Consider the following 11057-nt stretch of genomic DNA (forward strand, 5'->3'; position numbering starts at 1 on the left):
CTAACAAAGGGTAGGTCTATGTTTTCAGCCATTTTCTTTAAGAAAAGCCACAAAAACCTTCACACACCCTCATATTCCCCAATCAAATCGAGCCCTGGTTTTAAACGAACACACCAAGCCCTTCACTGGCACTGAGATATCTAAAGAGTGCATGGTGCCTGGAGGAATTGACTGACACAATCTATAGATAGTTTACTATAATTTAATCTGTCAAACAGGTACAGGCCTCCCTCTTATTTTCTATATAGGAAGAAATATTCTCCAACACAAAGCGCTGTTGTTGTTAGTAGCCTGAAGTAATTTTCATTTGAAGACCGTTTAACTGAATTAGACCTTCTCCAATTAGTCTACTTTCAGGACACGTGTTCTGTCCATCTCCACAGCTGCAGCTCCAAAGTAATGTTATGGAAATGACTCAAATATGGCTTATTGTCAGGTCAATAACTCGGATAAATGGCATCATTATGGGCAATGAAACATATATATTCTTTATTCAAATCAATTATAGCAGTAGCAAGCTTACCTCCGGTTCTCCTTCTCATCTTGGCATTCTCCCTGTCAAACTGAACAGGACATCAGTATAGTCTATAGTCATTCTCCCTGTCAAACTGAACAGGACATCAGTATAGTCTATAGTCATTCTCCCTGTCAAACTGAACAGGACATCAGTATAGTCTATAGTCATTCTCCCTGTCAAACTGAACAGGACATCAGTATAGTCTATAGTCATTCTCCCTGTCAAACTAAACAGGACATCAGTATAGTCTATAGTCATTCTCCCTGTCAAACTGAACAGGACATCATTATAGTCTATAGTCATTCTCCCTGTCAAACTAAACAGGACATCAGTATAGTCTATAGTCATTTTCCCTGTCAAACTGAACAGGACATCAGTATAGTCTATAGTCATTCTCCCTGTCAAACTGAACAGGACATCAGTATAGTCTATAGTCATTCTCCCTGTCAAACTGAACAGGACATCAGTATAGGCTGTGGTATAGGCTCTGGATCATTTTGATAGCGACCACACTAGGCACACTTGATATTGCGCACCAGGCAGAGAATCAGGGATAGGGGGGGGGGGGGGGGCAGCATTGGGCACACATCAAGATATAATAAGTAATGATTCTCAGACACTGAGCAATGGACTAAATCAAACTAATCCTAAACCCTCCCCTGACTGAAAGAGAAGAAGCATGGCCCTTCCTAATTTTCCTCTGGGTGACAATTGTGTACATTTCAACAACTTCCTTATGTTACAACACTGCTGCCTTCTGCTTCACAGTTCCTCTTTCATTTCCTCATGTTACAACACTGCTGCCTTCTGCTTCACAGTTCCTCTTTCATTTCCTTATGTTACAACACTGCTGCCTTCTGCTTCACAGTTCCTCTTTCATTTCCTCATGTTACAACACTGCTGCCTTCTGCTTCACAGTTTCATTTCCTCATGTTACAACACTGCTGCCCTCTGATTCACAGTTCCTCTTTCATTTCCTCATGTTACAACACTGCTGCCCTCTGCTTCACAGTTCCTCTTTCATTTCCTCATGTTACAACACTGCTGCCTTCTGCTTCACAGTTCCTCTTTCATTTCCTTATGTTACAACACTGCTGCCTTCTGCTTCACAGCTCCTCTTTCCTTTCCTTATGTTACAACACTGCTGCCTTCTGCTTCACAGTTTCATTTCCTTATGTTACAACACTGCTGCCTTCTGCTTCACAGTTTCATTTCCTTATGTTACAACACTGCTGCCTTCTGCTTCACAGTTCCTCTTTCATTTCCTTATGTTACAACACTGCTGCCTTCTGCTTCACAGTTTCATTTCCTTATGTTACAACACTGCTGCCTTCTGCTTCACAGTTTCATTTCCTTATGTTACAACACTGCTGCCCTCTGCTTCACAGTTTCATTTCCTTATGTTACAACACTGCTGCCTTCTGCTTCACAGTTCCTCTTTCATTTCCTTATGTTACAACACTGCTGCCTTCTGCTTCACAGTTTCATTTCCGTATGCTACAACACTGCTGCATTCTGCTTCACAGTTTCGTTTCCTTATGTTACAACACTGCTGCCTTCTGCTTCACAGTTCCTCTTTCATGTCCTTATGTTACAACACTGCTGCCCTCTGCTTCACAGTTTCATTTCCTTATGTTACAACACTGCTGCCTTCTGCTTCACAGTTCCTCTTTCATTTCCTTATGTTACAACACTGCTGCCCTCTGCTTCACAGTTTCGTTTCCTCATGTTACAACACTGCTGCCTTCTGCTTCACAGTTTAGTTTCCTTATGTTACAACACTGCTGCCTTCTGCTTCACAGTTTCATTTCCTTATGTTACAACACTGCTGCCTTCTGCTTCACAGTTCCTCTTTGTCCTTTATTTGTTCAAATTTGCCCCCTATAAAATAAAATATATATTGTAATTAGAGCTGAGAGTGGGGCGAAAGCTAGAATATAAGTATAATTTCCTCCATTTATATATGGTAGTTGCTGTGTGACTGAATGGTAGTAATGCCATGTACTGTATCTGTTGTCGCGGCATCATCACATTAAAAGGCCCTCTCAGATGCACTGCACATCTGTATATATGCAGCTGCATCATTAGGCACTTATGAGTGTGTTTGCATGACTGGGCAACACAAGTAAAACTACCCCACTGGGACAGGGGTAGGAGAGGAGGATTGGTGAATGTGTTCATGTGTGCAGGAGCGAGAGTATGTGTTTATTTGTGTTTGTGCATCTTTGTGTATGTAAGTGTGTGTGTGTGTGTGTGTGTGTGTGTGTGTGTGTGTGTGTGTGTGTGTGTGTGTGTGTGTGTGTGTGTGTGTGTGTGTGTGTGTGTGTGTTTGTCTGTGAATGTGTATGAACTTGAGACAGATAATTCCACAGCTATTGTAACACACCATCTACCTTTCACAGACAGTGCACAAGAACTAGTTCTGTAGTTGACTTACACACTCAGTATCCCTCCTCCTTTCAATAACTAGTTCTGTAGTTGACTTACACACTCAGTATCCCTCCTCCTTTCAATAACTAGTTCTGTAGTTGACTTACACACTCAGTATCCCTCCTCCTTTCAATAACTAGTTCTGTAGTTGACTTGCTCAATATCCATCCTCCTTTCAATAACTAGTTCTGTAGTTGACTTGCTCAATATCCATCCTCCTTTCAAGAACTAGTTCTGTAGTTGACTTACTCGCACAATATCCCTCCTCCTTTCAAGAACTAGTTCTGTAGATGACTTACACGCTCAATATCCCTCCTCCTTTCAATAACTAGTTCTGTAGTTGACTTACACGCTCAATATCCATCCTCCTTTCAATAACTAGTTCTGTAGTTGACTTACACGCTCAATATCCCTCCTCTTTTCAATAACTAGTTCTGTAGCTGATGCTCAGTATCCCTCCTCCTTTCTTCTCCTACCTCTCACTCATGTACATTGACATGTTTACACATACAGATTTGTGTGTGTGTACATGTGTGTGTATATGTGACGTGCGTGTGTGTGTGTATGTGTGTGTGTGTGTGTGTGTGTGTATGTTAGGCCTGGCAGACTGAAGAGGGACTAATGATGCGGTTGAGTGCTACCAGGTTGTCATTAGCCCAGCATCTGTTCTCATCACACTCCATTATGCGTCTGCATGGACACACACACACACACACACACACACACACACACACACACACACACACACACAAACACACACACACACACACACACACACACACACACACACACACACACACACACACACACACACACACACACACACACACACACACACACACACACACACACACACACACACAGGCATTATGCGTCTGCATGGGCAAGGCGGCCCCACCGACACAATGAGTGCGTCTCTCCTAATAGTCTGAAGGGCCTTCCTTCCCCTGTCTCCTCTTCATGTACACTCATTTAAAATCTTTGGACAGATGAAAGAAACCTACCTGGAATTGACCTACCTGACGATACTTACTTGGAACGTTCTTCCACCTGTCTAGTTCCTCCCCATCTGTGCTGCAGAGGAAGGAAAGGAGAGGAAGCCACTTTAGACTACTGAGATGCACCCAGCATGGTCAGAAGTTTTGCATTCAGTCCCTAAGTTATGTGGTCAGAAACAGAGGTCATCATGGTGATGGCATCATTTCCTGTTTACCCTTCAGTTGATGGTCAGTTATGTCCCAGTGTGGTTTCAGTAGGCTTCAAGTCATGTTATTGGACTGCTGTCCATTGGTTTTAGGAGACAGACAGAGTGGTATTGACTTGAGCCCTGACCTTACCCTACGCTACAGTCTCCCATTCATTTTGGTTTCTTGGAAGTTCACGGCGTGCTCTCATTAAAATTGATTATGGGTAATGTTCTCCACTGTTATGACATTTTTTGGAAAAACAACGTTCATTCTCTTTAATTACCGGTTCACCGTTTAACTAACAATAAGTGCTCTGTCAATGTGTTTTAGTTTTATTATAAATATGTATTTATGAATTATTTAGTAATAACTGCTCTATCTTTTATCTATTTTATTGTGTCCAATGATGGTTCATAGATCTGTTGTTTCCAGGGTACTATACTCTAGTCAGATATTACAAATTGTTTCCAGGGTACTATACCCTAGCCAGATACTACAGATTGTTTTCCTATACTCTAGCCAGATATTACAGATTGTTTCCAGGGTACTATACTCTAGTCAGATATTACAGATTGTTTTCCAGGGTACTATACTCTAGTCAGATACTACAGATTGTTTTCCAGGGTACTATACTCTAGTCAGATATTACAGATTGTTTTTCAGGGTACTATACCCTAGCCAGATATTACAGATTGTTTTCCAGGGTACTATACTCTAGCCAGATATTACAGATTGTTTTCCTATACTCTAGCCAGATATTATAGATTGTTTTCCAGGGTACTATACTCTAGCCAGATATTACAGATTGTTTTCCTATACTCTAGTCAGATACTACAGATTGTTTTCCAGGGTACTATACTCTAGTCAGATATTACAGATTGTTTCCAGGGTACTATACTCTAGTCAGATATTACAGATTGTTTTTCAGGGTACTATACCCTAGCCAGATATTACAGATTGTTTTCCAGGGTACTATACTCTAGTCAGATACTACAGATTGTTTTCCAGGGTACTATACTCTAGTCAGATATTACAGATTGTTTTTCAGGGTACTATACCCTAGCCAGATATTACAGATTGTTTTCCAGGGTACTATACTCTAGTCAGATATTACAGATTGTTTTCCTATACTCTAGCCAGATATTACAGATTGTTTCCAGGGTACTATACTCTAGTCAGATATTACAGATTGTTTTCCAGGGTACTATACTCTAGTCAGATACTACAGATTGTTTTCCAGGGTACTATACTCTAGTCAGATATTACAGAATGTTTTCCAGGGTACTATACTCTAGTCAGATATTACAGATTGTTTTCCAGGGTACTATACTCTAGTCAGATACTACAGATTGTTTCCAGGGTACTATACTCTAGTCAGATATTACAGATTGTTTCCAGGGTACTATACTCTAGTCAGATATTACAGATTGTTTTCCAGGGTACTATACTCTAGCCAGATATTACAGATTGTTTTCCTATACTCTAGCCAGATATTACAGATTGTTTCCAGGGTACTATACCCTAGCCATACATTACAGATTGTTTTCCTATACTCTAGTCAGATATTACAGATTGTTTTCAGGGTACTATACTCTAGTCAGATATTACAGATTGTTTTCCTATACTCTAGTCAGATACTACAGATTGTTTTCCAGGGTACTATACTCTAGCCAGATATTACAGATTGTTTCCAGGGTACTATACTCTAGTCAGATATTACAGATTGTTTTCCTATACTCTAGTCAGATATTACAGATTGTTTTCCTATACTCTAGCCAGATATTACAGATTGTTTTCCTATACTCTAGCCAGATATTACAGATTGTTTTCCTATACTCTAGCCAGATACTACAGATTGTTTTCAGGGTACTATACCCTAGCCAGATACTACAGATTGTTTCCAGGGTACTATACTCTAGTCAGATATTACAGATTGTTTTCCTATACTCTAGCCAGATATTACAGATTGTTTCCAGGGTACTATACTCTAGTCAGATATTACAGATTGTTTTCAGGGTACTATACTCTAGTCAGATACTACAGATTGTTTTCCAGGGTACTATACTCTAGTCAGATATTACAGATTGTTTTTCAGGGTACTATACCCTAGCCAGATATTACAGATTGTTTTCCAGGGTACAATACTCTAGCCAGATATTACAGATTGTTTTCCTATACTCTAGCCAGATATTATAGATTGTTTTCCAGGGTACTATACTCTAGCCAGATATTACAGATTGTTTTCCTATACTCTAGTCAGATACTACAGATTGTTTTCCAGGGTACTATACTCTAGTCAGATATTACAGATTGTTTCCAGGGTACTATACTCTAGTCAGATATTACAGATTGTTTTTCAGGGTACTATACCCTAGCCAGATATTACAGATTGTTTTCCAGGGTACTATACTCTAGTCAGATACTACAGATTGTTTTCCAGGGTACTATACTCTAGTCAGATATTACAGATTGTTTTTCAGGGTACTATACCCTAGCCAGATATTACAGATTGTTTTCCAGGGTACTATACTCTAGTCAGATACTACAGATTGTTTTCCAGGGTACTATACTCTAGTCAGATATTACAGATTGTTTTTCAGGGTACTATACTCTAGCCAGATATTACAGATTGTTTTCCAGGGTACTATACTCTAGTCAGATACTACAGATTGTTTTCCAGGGTACTATACTCTAGCCAGATATTACAGATTGTTTTCCAGGGTACTATACTCTAGTCAGATACTACAGATTGTTTTCCAGGGTACTATACTCTAGTCAGATACTACAGATTGTTTTCCTATACTCTAGTCAGATATTACAGATTGTTTTCCTATACTCTAGTCAGATATTACAGATTGTTTTCCAGGGTACTATACTCTAGTCAGATATAACAGATTGTTTTCAGGGTACTATACTCTAGTCAGATATTACAGATTGTTTTCCTATACTCTAGTCAGATATTACAGATTGTTTTCAGGGTACTATACTCTAGTCAGATATTACAGATTGTTTTCAGGGTACTATACTCTAGTCAGATACTACAGATTGTTTTCCAGGGTACTATACTCTAGCCAGATATTACAGATTGTTTTCCTATACTCTAGCCAGATATTACAGATTGTTTCCAGGGTACTATACCCTAGCCATACATTACAGATTGTTTTCCTATACTCTAGTCAGATATTACAGATTGTTTTCAGGGTACTATACTCTAGTCAGATATTACAGATTGTTTTCCTATACTCTAGTCAGATACTACAGATTGTTTTCCAGGGTACTATACTCTAGCCAGATATTACAGATTGTTTCCAGGGTACTATACTCTAGTCAGATATTACAGATTGTTTTCCTATACTCTAGCCAGATACTACAGATTGTTTTCAGGGTACTATACCCTAGCCAGATACTACAGATTGTTTCCAGGGTACTATACTCTAGTCAGATATTACAGATTGTTTTCCTATACTCTAGCCAGATATTACAGATTGTTTCCAGGGTACTATACTCTAGTCAGATATTACAGATTGTTTTCAGGGTACTATACTCTAGTCAGATACTACAGATTGTTTTCCAGGGTACTATACTCTAGTCAGATATTACAGATTGTTTTTCAGGGTACTATACCCTAGCCAGATATTACAGATTGTTTTCCAGGGTACTATACTCTAGCCAGATATTACAGATTGTTTTCCTATACTCTAGCCAGATATTATAGATTGTTTTCCAGGGTACTATACTCTAGCCAGATATTACAGATTGTTTTCCTATACTCTAGTCAGATACTACAGATTGTTTTCCAGGGTACTATACTCTAGTCAGATATTACAGATTGTTTCCAGGGTACTATACTCTAGTCAGATATTACAGATTGTTTTTCAGGGTACTATACCCTAGCCAGATATTACAGATTGTTTTCCAGGGTACTATACTCTAGTCAGATACTACAGATTGTTTTCCAGGGTACTATACTCTAGTCAGATATTACAGATTGTTTTTCAGGGTACTATACCCTAGCCAGATATTACAGATTGTTTTCCAGGGTACTATACTCTAGTCAGATACTACAGATTGTTTTCCAGGGTACTATACTCTAGTCAGATATTACAGATTGTTTTTCAGGGTACTATACTCTAGCCAGATATTACAGATTGTTTTCCAGGGTACTATACTCTAGTCAGATACTACAGATTGTTTTCCAGGGTACTATACTCTAGCCAGATATTACAGATTGTTTTCCAGGGTACTATACTCTAGTCAGATACTACAGATTGTTTTCCAGGGTACTATACTCTAGTCAGATACTACAGATTGTTTTCCTATACTCTAGTCAGATATTACAGATTGTTTTCCTATACTCTAGTCAGATATTACAGATTGTTTTCCAGGGTACTATACTCTAGTCAGATATAACAGATTGTTTTCAGGGTACTATACTCTAGTCAGATATTACAGATTGTTTTCCTATACTCTAGTCAGATATTACAGATTGTTTTCAGGGTACTATACTCTAGTCAGATATTACAGATTGTTTTCAGGGTACTATACTCTAGTCAGATACTACAGATTGTTTTCCAGGGTACTATACTCTAGCCAGATATTACAGATTGTTTTCCTATACTCTAGCCAGATATTACAGATTGTTTCCAGGGTACTATACCCTAGCCATACATTACAGATTGTTTTCCTATACTCTAGTCAGATATTACAGATTGTTTTCAGGGTACTATACTCTAGTCAGATATTACAGATTGTTTTCCTATACTCTAGTCAGATACTACAGATTGTTTTCCAGGGTACTATACTCTAGCCAGATATTACAGATTGTTTCCAGGGTACTATACTCTAGTCAGATATTACAGATTGTTTTCCTATACTCTAGTCAGATATTACAGATTGTTTTCCTATACTCTAGCCAGATATTACAGATTGTTTTCCTATACTCTAGCCAGATATTACAGATTGTTTTCCTATACTCTAGCCAGATACTACAGATTGTTTTCAGGGTACTATACCCTAGCCAGATACTACAGATTGTTTCCAGGGTACTATACTCTAGTCAGATATTACAGATTGTTTTCCTATACTCTAGCCAGATATTACAGATTGTTTCCAGGGTACTATACTCTAGTCAGATATTACAGATTGTTTTCAGGGTACTATACTCTAGTCAGATACTACAGATTGTTTTCCAGGGTACTATACTCTAGTCAGATATTACAGATTGTTTTTCAGGGTACTATACCCTAGCCAGATATTACAGATTGTTTTCCAGGGTACTATACTCTAGCCAGATATTACAGATTGTTTTCCTATACTCTAGCCAGATATTATAGATTGTTTTCCAGGGTACTATACTCTAGCCAGATATTACAGATTGTTTTCCTATACTCTAGTCAGATACTACAGATTGTTTTCCAGGGTACTATACTCTAGTCAGATATTACAGATTGTTTCCAGGGTACTATACTCTAGTCAGATATTACAGATTGTTTTTCAGGGTACTATACCCTAGCCAGATATTACAGATTGTTTTCCAGGGTACTATACTCTAGTCAGATACTACAGATTGTTTTCCAGGGTACTATACTCTAGTCAGATATTACAGATTGTTTTTCAGGGTACTATACCCTAGCCAGATATTACAGATTGTTTTCCAGGGTACTATACTCTAGTCAGATACTACAGATTGTTTTCCAGGGTACTATACTCTAGTCAGATATTACAGATTGTTTTTCAGGGTACTATACTCTAGCCAGATATTACAGATTGTTTTCCAGGGTACTATACTCTAGTCAGATACTACAGATTGTTTTCCAGGGTACTATACTCTAGCCAGATATTACAGATTGTTTTCCAGGGTACTATACTCTAGTCAGATACTACAGATTGTTTTCCAGGGTACTATACTCTAGTCAGATACTACAGATTGTTTTCCTATACTCTAGTCAGATATTACAGATTGTTTTCCTATACTCTAGTCAGATATTACAGATTGTTTTCCAGGGTACTATACTCTAGTCAGATATTACAGATTGTTTTCAGGGTACTATACTCTAGTCAGATATTACAGATTGTTTTCCTATACTCTAGTCAGATATTACAGATTGTTTTCAGGGTACTATACTCTAGTCAGATATTACAGATTGTTTTCAGGGTACTATACTCTAGTCAGATATTACAGATTGTTTTCCAGGGTACTATACTCTAGTCAGATACTACAGATTGTTTTCCTATACTCTAGCCAGATATTACAGATTGTTTTCAGGGTACTATACTCTAGTCAGATATTACAGATTGTTTTCCTATACTCTAGTCAGATACTACAGATTGTTTTCAGGGTACTATACTCTAGCCAGATATTACAGATTGTTTTCCTATACTCTAGTCAGATACTACAGATTGTTTTCCTATACTCTAGTCAGATACTACAGATTGTTTTCCAGGGTACTATACTCTAGTCAGATATTACAGATTGTTTTCCTATACTCTAGTCAGATACTACAGATTGTTTTCCTATACTCTAGTCAGATACTACAGATTGTTTCCAGGGTACTATACTCTAGTCAGATATTACAGATTGTTTTCCTATACTCTAGTCAGATACTACAGATTGTTTTCAGGGTACTATACTCTAGCCAGATATTACAGATTGTTTTCCTATACTCTAGTCAGATACTACAGATTGTTTTCAGGGTACTATACTCTAGTCAGATACTACAGATTGTTTTCAGGGTACTATACTCTAGCCAGATACTACAGATTGTTTTCCTATACTCTAGTCAGATACTACAGATTGTTTTCCTATACTCTAGTCAGATACTACAGATTGTTTTCCTATACTCTAGCCAGATACTACAGATTGTTTTCCTATACTCTAGTCAGATACTACAGATTGTTTTCCTATACTCTAGCCAGATACTACA

Source organism: Oncorhynchus kisutch, unplaced genomic scaffold (assembly GCF_002021735.2).
Source record: "Oncorhynchus kisutch isolate 150728-3 unplaced genomic scaffold, Okis_V2 scaffold1129, whole genome shotgun sequence".
Classification (NCBI taxonomy): Eukaryota; Metazoa; Chordata; class Actinopteri; order Salmoniformes; family Salmonidae; genus Oncorhynchus; species Oncorhynchus kisutch.